This window comes from Hemicordylus capensis, chromosome 2 (genome assembly GCF_027244095.1).
Source record: "Hemicordylus capensis ecotype Gifberg chromosome 2, rHemCap1.1.pri, whole genome shotgun sequence".
NCBI lineage: Eukaryota > Metazoa > Chordata > Lepidosauria > Squamata > Cordylidae > Hemicordylus > Hemicordylus capensis.
The window spans coordinates 44,292,178-44,307,469 of record NC_069658.1 but is presented as its reverse complement, the minus strand read 5'-3'; positions in this window follow the sequence as shown (position 1 = coordinate 44,307,469).

Here is a 15,292-nt window from a genome sequence, read left to right as displayed (position 1 = left end):
CCAAACTCCAAAGAACAAGGGGTTCAAGCCCATACAATGTCTGCTTGTGCAGGAGCGACAGGCATGTCTTTCAGGTGCATCCGGAACTTGGAATATTTGCAGTAAATCAATTATCACGGTAGCTGGGGGAAGAAACCCACAAGAATTAATTTCCAATTAGTGTTTCCTGCAGGGACCAGAGCTCCTGTCAGCTTGGTACGCTGTCTTCCCTGCAGGCAGCCGGCTGGCCCTGCAGATGAGAGGTGAGTACAGCTTTTCAACAAGCAATATGAATATAGGCACTCCCAAGAAGGTCTGGCCAAGGAGTGCAGAGAAATCTGCCAGAACATTATCTGTCTATGCAGTCATTCCCACTCACCGCAAAGCCAATACACAGGAAAATAATTAACTGCCCTAATGTCATAAGTGCAGAATATTTCCCAGAGTCAATGGGAAATATTTATAATAGCCCCTGTTGCCTGCTCAGCCTCTTTCAATATCTTGTGGAGGCACCTCCTACTGGAATGCACAAAGTTTCTGGACAGGCATAAGCCCTATTCATACATTATGTTCAACATACATACAATCTGTCCACAGTGTGTGCACATCCAGATTTGTATGCACTTACAATTCTTCATAGATTACGTTCAACAGATATATAGTACTATACTTCCTTAATACCTATTCAAACATTATGTTGCTCATGCACACGGATGTCTCTACACGTGTACATTGTTTTGTGTGAATGACTGCACATACGTTCATTTTAAAAGTTAACATGGGTACACTTCAGTGCAGAGTACAGATAGGAATAGCTTGAACAAATGCATGTGTGTACAGATTGATACATGTGGATGCTGTACATAGATTGCATGTATGCTGCACATGAAAATTGGATCAATGGGCCAAGGGGTTTACCTGTTTTCACAAAGCTTGATGAAGCTGTTAATAGACCAGTGATCAAGGATGTATATACAGGAAGCCCTCCGATATGATGGGAGTTGCATTCTCGGAATGTCCTGCCGAAGTTCCAGCATAGCGTAGTGGTTAGAGTGTTGGACTAGGACCAGGAAGACCCAAGTTCAAATCCCCATTCAACCATGAAATTCACTGGGTGACTCTAGGCCAGTCATGTCTCTCTCAGCCTAACCTACCTCACAGGGTTGTTGTGAGGATAAAAATAACCATGTACACTGCTCTGAACTCCTCGGAGGAAGAGCTGGATATAAGTGTGATTAATTAATTAATTAATTAATTAAATTGTGAATCTGCGATATCGGAGTGCTTAGCTGTTGTAGTCCATCTAATTATATTTTGTGTTTTGTTGGAGTATGATGTGAGAAAACGGATTTCCTTGGCCATCCTGGTCAAACCACTGTGGTTAAACCACATTTAACCAGAATCCAGAACTAATGATTGGTAAACCGCTGCCACCCAGCATCCTGTACTGCCAACCCACCATGTGTCATGTCCTGTGCCCCACTGCTGCTGCTCGGCTGGCCGATGTGCATGTGCAGCAAACATTTAAGGGGTCAACATGGCAAAAACTTACCATGTCAACCCCTCAGATAGCTGCTGCTCTTGCGTATCAGTCAGTTGTGCGCATATTCGGGATGCTGGGTGGCTGCTGGAGCTTTTACTGTTTGTTAAAAGTATACTCCACCTTCTACTACACCCACCCACCCTGCTCCATCATCCACCACTATTTTTAGGATAGGGAACCATTTCATTCATTCATTCATTCACTCTTCTTTGCTTTTAGAACTTTGTTGAAAAACGGCATATACATATTCATAGTAGGTAGCAATACTTTCACTGGATTCACCAGTAGATAAAGAGGAAGGTTAGAAAAAAAAATGAATTAAGGTAGTACATACAATTTGTATGCACATTTGCAGGTTCCAAGTTTGAATGCAAGAATTCACCACCACCACCACCCCAAACAAACCCTAGAAAAGAAATCCATTGACCTCTTGCTTTTATGCTACTATATCATATGATTTGCTAAGGGAAAACCTGGGCAAGTTATTTTACTTTATTCTTCCAAAGTAAATCTCAGGCCAATCCTTAATTCTGCAACATGTTTTTGTACAACATTTGGTATCCCTTATTCTATGAAATTATTTGTTGGCATACAAAAAGTGTATGTTGGCATACAAAAAGTGTAAAAGCTCCCACCATGAAAGTAATATTTTTAACTACCTTAATGAAAAATGTTTGTTCCAAAAGTATTGCCACACTAAACCTCACCAAAAGATCAATGGGATAAGATTACTTGTTTGTAGTACAAAAGGTTTGGGCGAAATCAGGAATTGATTCATTTTATCAACTGAAAGCCCCAAGTTGATTCCACAGTGAGACTCAGACAGGCAAACTAATGTTGAGCATATGGCAATGATTCACCTGCTCAACAGGGAAGGGACAATTTTCACCAATCAGGGGCATAACAAGGCTGGAGTGGGACCAGAGACAAAATTTTAAAATTGGCCCCTCGCTGATACACACGCAACACACACACACTTCACAATATATAGTCATGTGACTTGCCTCTGGGGGCTCCCTCGAGGCGTGGGGGGCCCCAGGCAGCCGCCTCCCCTTGCCTAATAGTAGTTATGCCCCTGTCACCAATCTTGCAGGACTCTCGGGGACATGTTTTCAGGAGGCACAGAGGACTGCAGAGGAAAGGGGTGATCAGTGAAAACAGCTTCTTTCCCACTGCACACATAGAACATTTTTCCATGCACACAATGTTAATATAGATGCCGGTCAGTGACATGATCAGTAATGGGCTGGATGAGAGATAACAAATTGAAGCTGAATCCAAGCAAGACAGAGGTGCTCATTGTGGGGGCTCAGAATCTGAAGGGTGAGTTAGATCTTCCTGTGCTGGATGGGGTTGCACTCCCCCAGAAGGAGCAGGTGCACAGCTTGGGAGTGCTCTTGGACCCAGGCCTCACCCTGGTATCTCATGCAGAGGCTATGGTCAGGAGTGCTTTCTATCTGCTTCAGCTGATTCGAGAGCTGTCCCATTTCTTGAAGGGGATGACCACAAAACAGTGGTGCATCAGCTGGTGACCTCCAGCCTTGACTATTGCAATGCACTCTACGTGGGGCTGCCTTTGTACAGTTAGGAGACTTCAGTTAGTTCAAAATGCAGCAGCTGTACCGGTCTCTAGGATAACCTGGAGAGACCATATTATGCCTGTTTTAAAACAGTTACACTGGCTGCCAATATGTTTCTGGGCAAAATACAAAGTGCTGGTTATTACCTTTAAAGCCCTGAACGGCTTAGGTCTGAGTTATCTTAGCGCCTTCTTCTGCATGATCCCCACCGCACATTAAGGTCATCTGAGGACGTCCGTCTCCAGTTACCACTGGTTCGTCTGGTGGCAACTCAGAGGCGGGCTTTCTCTGTAGCTGCTCCTGGGCTATGGAATGCACTCCTGGCAGAAATCCGTAAATTGAGTTCATTACTGTCTTTCAGGAGAGTCCTTAAAACCTATCTGTTTGACCTGGCCTCCCAGGGTTTTTAAACTGTTGTAAACTGTTTTAAATTGTTTTAGATGTTTGCCCTGGTTTTCCAGTGTTTTTAACTGTTTGAATGTTTAATTGGTTTTTATTCTGTTTTTATAGTTTGGATTTTAATTATTAACTGGTTTTAATTGTTTTTATTCTGTTGTAAACCGCCCTGAGCCATTTTGGAAGGGTGGTATATAATATTTTTTTAAAATAATTTTTTGAATATAAATTGAATGAATGAATGAATGAATGAATGAATACAATGATCAGCATGATCCCACCAGGCCTCCTATGCCATACACGGGTGGATATACATGGTATTTCTGTGTTTTGTTTTGTTTGTTCATTTTACAGTTCTTGGCAAGGGCAGTTTTGTGGGTGTGGGTGTGTTTTGGAAGGTGGAGAACAGAAGGCTGCTGAACCTCCCAACTGATGTATGAAATTATGAGATGTCTAAGAACTGCTAATTGCAAAGTTACTTTTATCTTCCCCCCCCCCCCCCGCCGCCCATATCTCTTTTCTATTTCTGTTATCTTGATGAAAAACAATAAAAAGATTTTTTTTAAAAGTGAGAACGTGTTGCAGAAAGCTAGCAGGTTTTGCGTCCATTCTGGAATAATTGGCCGACATGATTTGCCACGTTCCAACACCAGAATGATCCATGCTGGGGCTATTGTGGATGCTGGGGCTGCTGTGGAAGCCTCAATGCTGTGAAGAATGAGTGGTTGTGATGAATGGGAATAATTGTAGTCGTGCTGCTTGTGCAACCACTCATTGTTAACTGTTTGGGGGGCTGCCTGTAGGTCCTCAGAAGCCCTGGCACAGAGAATTCTGGCACTGGAATGCTATGTGTCATGTCAGCCATTATTCCCAAACTAGAACTAGGTTTCCAGCTCAGATTCTGGTTGGAGTGGAATCAGTCTCTAATCTTAGAGAAGTTACTACTGCAAACTCTTGAAATAAAACAATTTTTGTATTTTAATACGCCTATGAAACTGCTTTATGTTGAGTCAGACCCTTGGTCTATCTCGCTCAGAACAGTACTGTCTACATTGACTGGCAGTGGCTTCCCAGGGTTTCAGGCAGGGCCCTTTCCTGGCCCTAACTGGAGATTCCAGGGATTGAACCTACCTAGTGCCCTCTGCACACAATGCCGGTGATCTGTTGCTGAATACATAAGAACAGCCCTGCTGGATCAGGCCCAAGGCCCATCTAGTCCAGCATCCTGTTTCGCACAGTGGCCCACCAGATGCTGCTGGAAGCCAGAGACAGGAGTTGAGGGTGTGCCCTCTCTCCTGCCATTACTCCCCTGCAACTGGTACCCAGAGGCACCCTGCCCCTGAGGCTGGAGGTGGCCCACAGCCCTCCGACTAGTAGCCATTGATAGACCTCTCCTCCATGAAGTCATCCAAACCCTTGGATGACAGCCCCTTCCCTATTCAAGCCCTCTGGTCAGGGGGCTCAAGCCCCCTGGGTCAGGGGTTGAAGCCAGAATGGGTCTTGGGGCACAACTAGGAGGCAGAACCCAGTTATTTTGGCTGGTCTGAGAGCTGAGCCCAGTGATTTTGGTAGGCCCAGGTGGGGTGGAACCCAACATAAAACCTCCATATTCACTAAAAAGAATAGTTGGGTGAGTGTGGGTGGAAAACCAGCTTTCCCTCTAGCTTATCTGGCAACAGGTCCCTAAGCAAAGAAAACCCTAGCCATGCCAATTGTTCTCTGATCAACTAGGAATCCTATTAGTGATGAAAGTTCACACTGAGAACAGTGCATTCACTTTATATAGTTCCCAGTGGCAAACAGTTCACAGTAAAAAATTTTTAAAAATCTCCTTTTTCAAGCTTATTATTGGAAACAATTCAAGGGAAATAGCATTTGTCACAGAATACGTAGGGTCTGGAATCATTGTCCAACACCACCTAGCTCTGCAGCACTCATTCCAGTTCAGATGAAAGAGGCATTTTCCTCTAAAGTACCCTCCCCTTTAGCCAGAGCAGAGCAAAAAATCCAGGCCTTCAAAAGGCTGGCATAAATAGGGCTTAGCCCACTCTCCCCACAGATGAGCAGTTGCTCATTGCTGGGTGACAGGATTGGCCGCCCACATGACTACCGGCTCCGTCATGGAGCCAGTAGGGGCTGCAGGGATCGGGGGCTGCCCAGCCCCTAGAAATCCCAAGATGACCCGTGCGAGTGCACAGGGCATCCTGAGGAGACCCCCGAGACCGGGAGTCTTGTTTTAGCCTCCCAGTGGGGGTCTCCTTGCAAGTCACCACAGCGCAGAACCAGGCCATGGCTACTCATGATTGTGGAAATGGGGTTAGCAGAATGCTTGCTCCGCTAACCCCATTTAAGGTGAGGGCTTCTTTGGCAGGCTAGCTGCCAGAGAACTGCTAAGCCCACCTGTAAGCCCGGCAGTTCTCATGATGAGGGGAAACTGGGCTGGGCCCAGTTTTTCCCCCATCGTGAGAATAGCCTCAATGTATTATTTACTTTCATTTTCTCTCTTAAAACAATGGGGCTGGAAGGGTCTCTAGTATAAGAGTCTCTAGTGGTTTGGCCCCATCAGTACTCCAGAAGATGTCATCACATATAAAGTTTCCAGAAATGCATATCACCACCGAACGTTTTCAAAAACATATCGGTTACATATACATGTTAGAGCAAGGAAGGAATCCAAAGCCAAAAATAATACAAAAACATTAAAGGTTTGTCTCTGTGGTTACCAACTCACACATATCCATCTAAAGTTACTTTCTGGTGGCTTCTTAAGGAATTGCGCACAACAAGGAACCATTCAAAATTGTTCAATTCCTGCACTGCATCTGTATCTCTGAAAAGATAGTTTGGGGGTATGCGTCTCAGTGTCCCTGCAGGTAAACCTTCAAAAATAATAGTTTGCAATGGAATGCAGAAAATCAGCCAGACAGTGAATCTGAACTTAGACAGAAATACAAATACAGATACCAGTGCATACAAACCAGGGGGGACTCTAGAGCAATTAGTTTAGAGGAGCAAAGAAATGGAAAAGATTTATATTAGGGAAGTAAGACTTTTGCTATACATAAAATATTTATAAAAGTATGGTAATTAATTTTCTTAGTTTATTTTTTATGTGTTAGTTTTAAATTAAAAAATAAATAATAATATTTACCTTATTTAGCTTGCTTGACATTTTCAAACTTATTCAGAAAATGGACCAGATTCCTCTTGGAAAATACTATATTTTTGGATTCGGACAAGCTTTCCAGACAAATTTTCTCTTTCTGTCCAAGACCATGTGGCAGGTGGGGAGAGAGTTAAGTACCAGATCAGCTGAAAATCTGCAGGGGAAATGAGTCTGCACATCTGTGCACACATGGACTCATCCAGCCCAGTGGACTCCACACATGGACTCATGCCAGGAAGGAAGTTAAGTGGATGGCCTGGCTCCTGGGAGGCTGGAGGAGTCTCCTAACTTTCTGGCTGCACTGCCTTCTGCTGCTTGTTCTGGGGTAGAGAAGTGAGTAAATTAGGCTTCTTTAAACAATGGAGGCCTTTTTAAATAGTTAATTCAAGCCATGGGACCATAATATACCAGGACTGTATTGCCTGACACTTTGCTGTAAAGTTCCAGCCTGGTGGATGGAGAAGGGGGGAATATTTGTGGGGCAGCATCTGCTACCCCTTGCTATCCTTTGAAGTAATCCCTGATAAATACACTGCCTGCTTGCCTGCTTTTTAAAACGAATGGTAAAATATATCAAATAGCAGACCACTTCAAAGGCCGGGGTGGGTTGGGTTGGTAGGCCTATTTTCTCCAGAGGATCCAGTTCCTTACATCTTAGCTGCTCATTCTGATCCTTTCTGAGCAGTTCTGCAGGATATTGGCATGTGTTAGTGCCAACCGAGTGTGCATCCGGGGAACTGCAATCCATCAAGCAGTCAGTCCCCACCCTCCTCTTTGGAAGAAAAATAGCAATTGATCAAGGATAGGCTCATGACTGGTAATCAGAACCCATTTACTCTTCACAGGACCCAAACATCCCTCAAGGATCATAGTCAGAAGAGAAGAATTATGAAAGCTAGAAAATTAGGTTTGATTGCTACAAGTGTCCTAGTTAAAGCTGGAGGGAAATAGAAATATCTGATATCTTTTAGGGCAAGCCATGAACCAACTGCAAGGATACACTGCATATTTCACTCCTTGGATCAACAGAGGAATTCTGCCAAGCATCAGATTATATATTCCACAGCTGAAGTGTTTGTATAACTTTTCAGTGGCTACCATTTAAAGAAAGAAAACCAGCGATGGCTCTTATTTTAAAAAGAAAATATATTTCCTTAAGTTGACATGTTCATAATGTACTGCCAGCAATCATTTTGTACTTGGAAGGCAAAGTTACTACTATATTCTCTGCGCCCCAAGTGCATACAAACAAGTAGAGACTAGCACTTTTCATGTTGTATAAGCCAGGCATTTCATCACAGTCAGCTCGGTTTGTCTGTAATCAAGTTCCTTTTTCATTTAACTCTACGAATGCAAAAGGATAGTTTTAAAATGTGCTACATGAGAGCAGCCTCATTGTCCTCACGGTGAAATATGACACATGTAAATAAACAGAAGCACCACGGAGAAGTTTGACTGGCTGCCATGCAGTTCAATATATTGTTCAACATATTTGCTTTTTAAGAAGGGAGTTCAGTCACTATCCTCCCACTGTGTTGGGTATAGTGTTTCACACCATCGAGTGGAATCCCAAGACTCTTTTGCTCAGAGTCATTCCTTCAGGCTTCCATGGAAAATTTGTCCTGTGAACTCTCAGGATGTACAAAAGCATTCTGCTGGAGGTTATGAATGAGCAAAGGAGGGTATCGGTGAAAATGATCTTTAAAAAAATAAAAATAAAAAATGAGGTGATTCATACCAGCATTGACTCTGTGAGGGCTACTGTCCAGGCAGATTCTTCCTAGATGTCTTCAGTGACTTTCACAGTGCCATTCAGACATTACATTGTACATATGTACAGGTGTCTGTACACATGTAAAGTCCACATGAATGACTGGATATGCATTTATCTTAAAAGTGAACTTGGGTAGTGGACTTCTCAGATGCAGGGTACAGATAGGAAGCGTACTATTGTATGTTCAACATGCATTAATAACTTGTGTATACATACAATGTGTGTATGCATGCACATACACTGTATGTGCATAAGTTGTGTATACTGGGTGACATCCAGGCTACCGCTGTGATGCTGCTGCAGTGCCTGACATCCAGACTAGTGCTGTTTGACCCTCAAGGACATATTTTCAGGAGGCACACTGGCTTCAGAGAGAAGGGGAGATTGTTGAAAACCATTCCGCCCTTTCACATGATAGATGTCAGCCATTGTACACAGCTTGTATGTGCATATAATATAAGGCTACTGTGAGAACAAGGCTAGTGTGAGAATAACTGTATGTGTGCGGAAATATGTATGTGCATAAACTGTCTACAGATTGTATTGCATTCAACAGAAGGTGTGGGCTTGGTGTGCAGGTTATCCAGCATAGAACATGCTCAGGGAAGCCATGAGTATCTGGCTACTTCCATCCTAAACTTTGCTAAGATAAGAAGGGTTTGCTTCAGAATAGTAATTGGGATTTGTGTTCAGTTGAAAAGTTCAGTGGCTACCCTTACAACATCTATACAATTTCTTAATCATAGCAACTGATTTTTCATAAGAAAAGTAGGAAGGCATTCAAAGCTGTATAGACTTGTACAAAAGTTATTATAAGCAATATTTGGCTACAGGCACCATTTTGGACTGGGATTCAAAGAGTGATTGGATTATACAATTTTTTTAACCACTGATCTTGGCCATCTTGGATTCCAATGTCATATAAGGATGCTAGATGAGATTCCAGAGGGCTCCAGCTTAAATCTGAATATTGATGTGAATGACCTAAACTCAAAACTGCAATTACACTAAGCTTATTGAAGCCATCTCCCACCTGTCCTATTAATTGGTCTAACTTTACTGTTATTGGTTTATACACTGCTATATTGTGTGTTAATGTGAAAATTCTCCTTCCCTAAGCAATAGATTTTACTGAAGCTATTTATACACCAACTCCCAGGCCTTCTTTTTCACAGGCTATAAACTGGATGGTCTCAGTCTCTTGATATGCATTAGGAAAAGAAATAAAATTAACAGAATAATGCAATAACTTTGTCCAGCATTGTTCCAAAACTGCAACATTGCACCATGACATTTAGCATAAAGGTGGCATATTCAATGTGAAACTACTGTTAAGTAGGTTTTGAAACCATTTTATGTATTAGCCTCTGAAATACAACCACTTCATTTGTGGAATGCAAGAACTGAGCTGCCCTTGCATTTGCTGTGTGGTAGGAAAAAAATGGGAAGAGTGACAACAACTGCTCTGAGAGGAAAATCTCACTGAATCTTAAAAGCTTACAAGGGTTGTTTTTTTAAAAAAAACAAAAAACACCTGAGTACAGGTCCCTTCAAATGCAGGGAAAGCACTGAACAATAAATGTGAAGAACTGTACATGCATGCAGATCAGTATGTACATGAACTGTACACAAATTGTACATGTGGACAATTTGTGTACAGTGTATGTACATACTGATTTGCATGAGTCTTTCCTAAGACCGAAATAAAGATTGATTGATTAATTGATTGATTGATTGATTGACAAATTGTACATGCGTTGAACATAACATCTGAATCAATGATCCAAGGAGTCTACCTGTTTTCACAAAGCTTAACAAGACCATTACTAGACCAATGACTATTAGTCTCCCTGGACCATTTTCTGTTCCCCTTTCCTCCCATTATCCTTCAACTAGACCACAGTAACCATTAATGGCTCCAGGTGGGGTTTAGGCTGCCTCACAACTTCCTCTCCCCAACCCTCCAAGGAAGAGGTTTCATTATAAGGGAAGTATAACTTTCAACCTGTATAGAAGCTTTTTATACAGCACGTCTAATCTAAAACATAAATAAGAATTAGGTCCAAAAATGAGTCCTCTTGCACAGTGCTTGCAGTGTGTTCATTAATTAGCTTCAAGGGAGATATTTGCTGCCTCTGGATGTTCTCCTGGAATGAAGTTATCACCTAAATAAACTCTAAATTCTCAAGTCTCTGAGAAAAGAATATTGCTACTATCCATCTGCTTTCTCATCTCCTTCCTCCTAAGAGCAATTCCAGTATTTATGGTTTGAAAAGACCCAAAGCTCAATGTCAATGTCCAGTTCTCCATGTGACTTTGGTATACTAAAGCACTGGTGGGTGAGTTCAAACAGAATAAAAATTAGCATGTGCAAAGGTGCGATGCCTCTGGAGATGGAGAACTCTCAGTCCATCCAGGGTCTGCAAAAGAGTGAGGAGCAATTCACTTCTCACTTAAGCCAGAACCAGGGGTATCACTAGGAATGACCTATTGGCAATATTATTTATCACCACTGACAAAGCAAAAGTAATAGCTACTGTCAGTCACCCCAATCCAGATCCCTTTGTTCATGGGATTGTGTGCTGTCAGATAGACACCATCCAAGTGATCTCCATTCATTTCAAAGGTATGGGGCCATAGCTCAGTGGTAGAGCATCTGCTTTGTATGTAGAAGATCCCAAGTTCAATCCCTGGCAACATCTCCTTGTAGAGTTAGGAAAGACTCCTGCCTGAAACCTTGGAGAGTCCAAGTGTAGACCAGGCCTCCTCAGCTTAGGCCCCCCAACTGTTTTTAGACTACAGCTCCAATAATCCCTAGCCACAGTGGCCAGTAGCCAGGGATTATGGGAGTTGTAGGCCAACATCTGCAGGAGGGCCGAAGTTGAGCAGCCCTGGTGTAGAGAATACTGAGCTGGATGGACCAATTGTCTGGTTTGTATAAGGCAGCTTCCTATATACTTATGTTCAGAACAGAACATTTTCCTATATTGCTCTTTAGGGGGTTGAGAGCCATTCTTGTGGTAAGAAGCATGAATTGTCTTATTTGCCAAGCAGAGTTCACCTTGGTTTGATTTGGATAGGTGACTACATGTGAGCACTGCCTGTGGTAAGATATTCCCCTTATGGCAGGAGTTTTCAAAATTTCTGATACTGTGCCCTACAGATGTGCAAGCCAGCTCGCATTCAGCCAAGTTCAACATCAAGCCAGCCAAGTCCAGGCGGACCAAGTTTGAACAGGACTGCCCCCGGTTCAATGAATCAGCTCACAGGCCAGCTCGTGGTGTATACTTGTAAAAGGGAATCTGGCTGGGATTCCCCTTTACAAATAAAGGGGGATTTCCTAGACTAAGAAGTGGGGAGCAAAGGGGAATATTTACCTTTAGTTTCCCAATGGCAGGTGGTGGGGATGGTGGAAGTGGCAGCTATGGTGGTGGCAGCCATGGCAGCGGCGATATCAGAGGCAGTGGGAGGGGGGCTCCTCTTCCTCCAGCTGTGGCCCAACCTATCATTTTGGAAGCCAGCGGGGGGTGGGGTTTGGAGGAGCCAATGCCACCTCCAATGTTGCCATGGCCACCTCCACCATCCCCACCGGCAGGAAACTAAAGGTAAATATTCCCCTTTCACACACCCCCTTTTAGTCTAGGGAATCTCCCTTTACTTGTAAAGGGGAATCCTAGCTGGATTCCCCTTTACAAGTATATTCCCTGAGCCACCCTGTGATCTGTCTTGGCCAGCTCTATGCCCGGACTGGACCAGATCCAGTTCAGCTAAGCCTGAGTCCAGACCAGGCCGGTCAGCTTGAATCCGGTCTGGATTTGAACTGAGCCGGCCAAATGGCTGGGTCGCACATCCCCTACCTTGCTTCTATCTATCTATCTATCTATCTATCTATCTATCTATCTATCTATCTATCTATCTATCTATGCTGCATACCCTCCCCCCATGTTTAAAGCTCCTGGCTGACATCCTGACTTATGATTTGTAGACAAGAAACATGTTGCCGAGGGTCAAGCAATGTGTTTCCGGTCTAGCAGAGTGCTCCCAGAGAGATCCCAGAGTGCAGACAAACTCTGAAAAGAATTTGTACTCTTGCACAAGCAGAAATGTTCCCATGCTTTGGAAGCATGGCAGACCAGTGAAGGGGCTAGTGCTTCGTTGATGTTAGGAGCACACACACTATTTTAGTCAGGATGTCAGCCATTAGGTAGAGATAAATAAAGCACGTTTACCTTTTAAATGAGGATGAGGTTGCTCCTACTTAGTTTTTCAAACCATCTTTGGAGACAGGGAACCATTCAACAATAAACCAAGTACTTTACTTAGTTATTTATTATTTTCTGTCTAAACAACTTGAGAGCCTCTGCTGAAAAGCCAGATATTAATATTACTACTAGTAGTAATATTGCAGATCGCTGTTTCCAATTAATATGGGGATGTGAATTCAGTTCAGTAAAATGAAGCTTACCATGGCAGTGGTACGTTTCTCAGGAATTGCTCCTAAAGTCATGAGAACACGTATATTACATCTGGCAATGGGGATCCTCTGGGCCATGCCACAAATGTTCAGGCGGGGGAGGGATGACATAAATTATATGAAGGACAACCCTTAGACACCCTCCCCTACTCCACTGCAGAAGGTAGGAGGATGAAACTGGAAAAGTAGCCGTAAAAGTGAAACTTGGCAAAAGTTTCTAAACTCATGAGACCACATGCGTTACAAATGTGTGGGGGTTGTTTTCCCAGCACATGTAACCACAGGGACTTGGAGCCAGATGATGAGCTGTATAATATAGCACAAGATATAGAAAACCTGCTTGCTGTTCCCCATTTCTGAGGCTCTCCGTGCTTTTGCTGCCTCCTGCCATAGCCATGTGCTCTCGCTCTGCTTCTTTGTAAAGTTGGCCCTGTGTATTTGTTTGGGAGCAGGTCAAAAGTGTCAGATGACACGCTTCCCGCTCTGCCTTCCCTTTCGCAGAAACTGCTGCCAAGCGCAACAAAAAGAACACACAAGGCCAGGCAATCGTGCACTCTGCCAATCCCCCTTTTGCAGCTGATTAATGTGGCTCGCCATTCTCTCTGACACCAGAGGGTTTCCGGGCAACAGGTGACTTGTATTACATTCTTTTGAATGTTTAATGTGATGTGCCCCAACTGCAGCTTAACCACGGGCAGAGTAATCTTTTTCTCTCGATGCTAGAAATGCATTTTGTTCACAGAGCCCTGATAGGATTAGAGAAGGCATTAGAGTAATTAAGGTCAGAGGGACTGCCATTTACTAAATCCCTAAACCCAATTCTAAACTCCAATATTATTCAGGAATATTGCAGGTCAAAGGGTCAACTGCTATTGTATATTGCTCTCTGTCTGGCCATAACATATGGGTAGAGGGAGGGGTTTTTTTTATTTATAGATGATTTCAACCGTACAATAAGCTGAGTACTTTGTGTGCCTCAAATGAAATGCAAACTAATAACTGTGGGTAGAGATCATCAGCAATAGCACCTGCACATTATGACCCATCTGGCAAAACATCAGAGGAAAATTGCTTCCAAGATATCAAGGTGTGGATATTTTAAATGAGCTCGAGGTCAGACTTCTAAGTGCACCTCGTCCAAAAAGGAGAAAAAAAATCAGCAATAAAATAAAATCTGATTTTCCAAAATGTTTGGACCATCAGTTATTACTTCTGTGCATGTTTTCAGAAGTGCTTATCAAACTGAATTGGTGGGAACTGAGCTTTCCCCAGACCTAGGCTTTGGTAAAGATAATATACAGTATGTACCATTAAAACTTCAGGAAAGAACTGGTTTGGAACCTGGCAGATCAATTGATGTAGATCCCTAAAACCAAGTGCTGCACATAAATTGAAATAGGACAGTCTAGTGAATAAGAACACAAATGTCAAGAGGAATGACTGAAATGTCTCTAACCTTTACTTTATTTCCACTAAAATATAGGCTACCTTTGGATGCCACAGGAAACCTGAGGCAAACCCACCCACAGTTGGCCCGCCATGATGTCCGAATAATCGGCACCATGGTTCCCGGACCCAACCACAGTTCCGATTCCTCCCCCCAAACCTCCAATGGAACCCTCAGTTGCAAGTGAGTTACACTCAGTTGCAAGCAAGTTACAACCGAGGGTCTGGAGGCTCCAACGTGGCCTGCAGTCTGGAGGCTTCAACGTGCCATCCTTTAACTGGATGAGGTATGACTTAGCTCAAATTGGAGTTAAGAGAGGAAGCTCCTCCCACCCTTTAAATCCTATTGGCTGGTGCAGCTTTCCTTCAAGGGTCGGAAGAAGCCCAGCCCCTTTGTGGTCTCCCAGACTGCAGATTGTCAGGGAGTGTGCCAGGGGACTGGCAGGCAAACTATGGGTCCAATGGACATGCAATTTAAGGAATGTCCAAAGGCAGCCATAGACTGGGGTCTCATCCATCAACGTTCACATTGAAGTGGAGCACAGAAAAAAGTAGTCCCACACATAGCCTTCCACATTCATATCCATTCAGTCCTACTCTGCAGTCACTTAGAGTAGAACAGAGGCTAAAGACTTAACATCTAGACAGATCCCCTCCATTACTTTCTAGGCCTCCAATACTCAGTTTCTACTAAGTATTAAGTCTCACTAGAATTACACCTTCTGACCTGAAATACCTGACCCACCCCACCCCATCACCCTTATCTCAGGTGCTTTGGGGAAACTTTGTAGAAATAAAAAAGCTGCTCTCTGGAAATTGGAAAGGCCCATTTGCTTTATTGGCTAAGCAAAGTGAGGCCTTTGGTTTAATAAGCCTATTTGGTATTGATTGTTTTTTGTAACACAGCAACATTAGTATTACCCCCCCCCCCAAA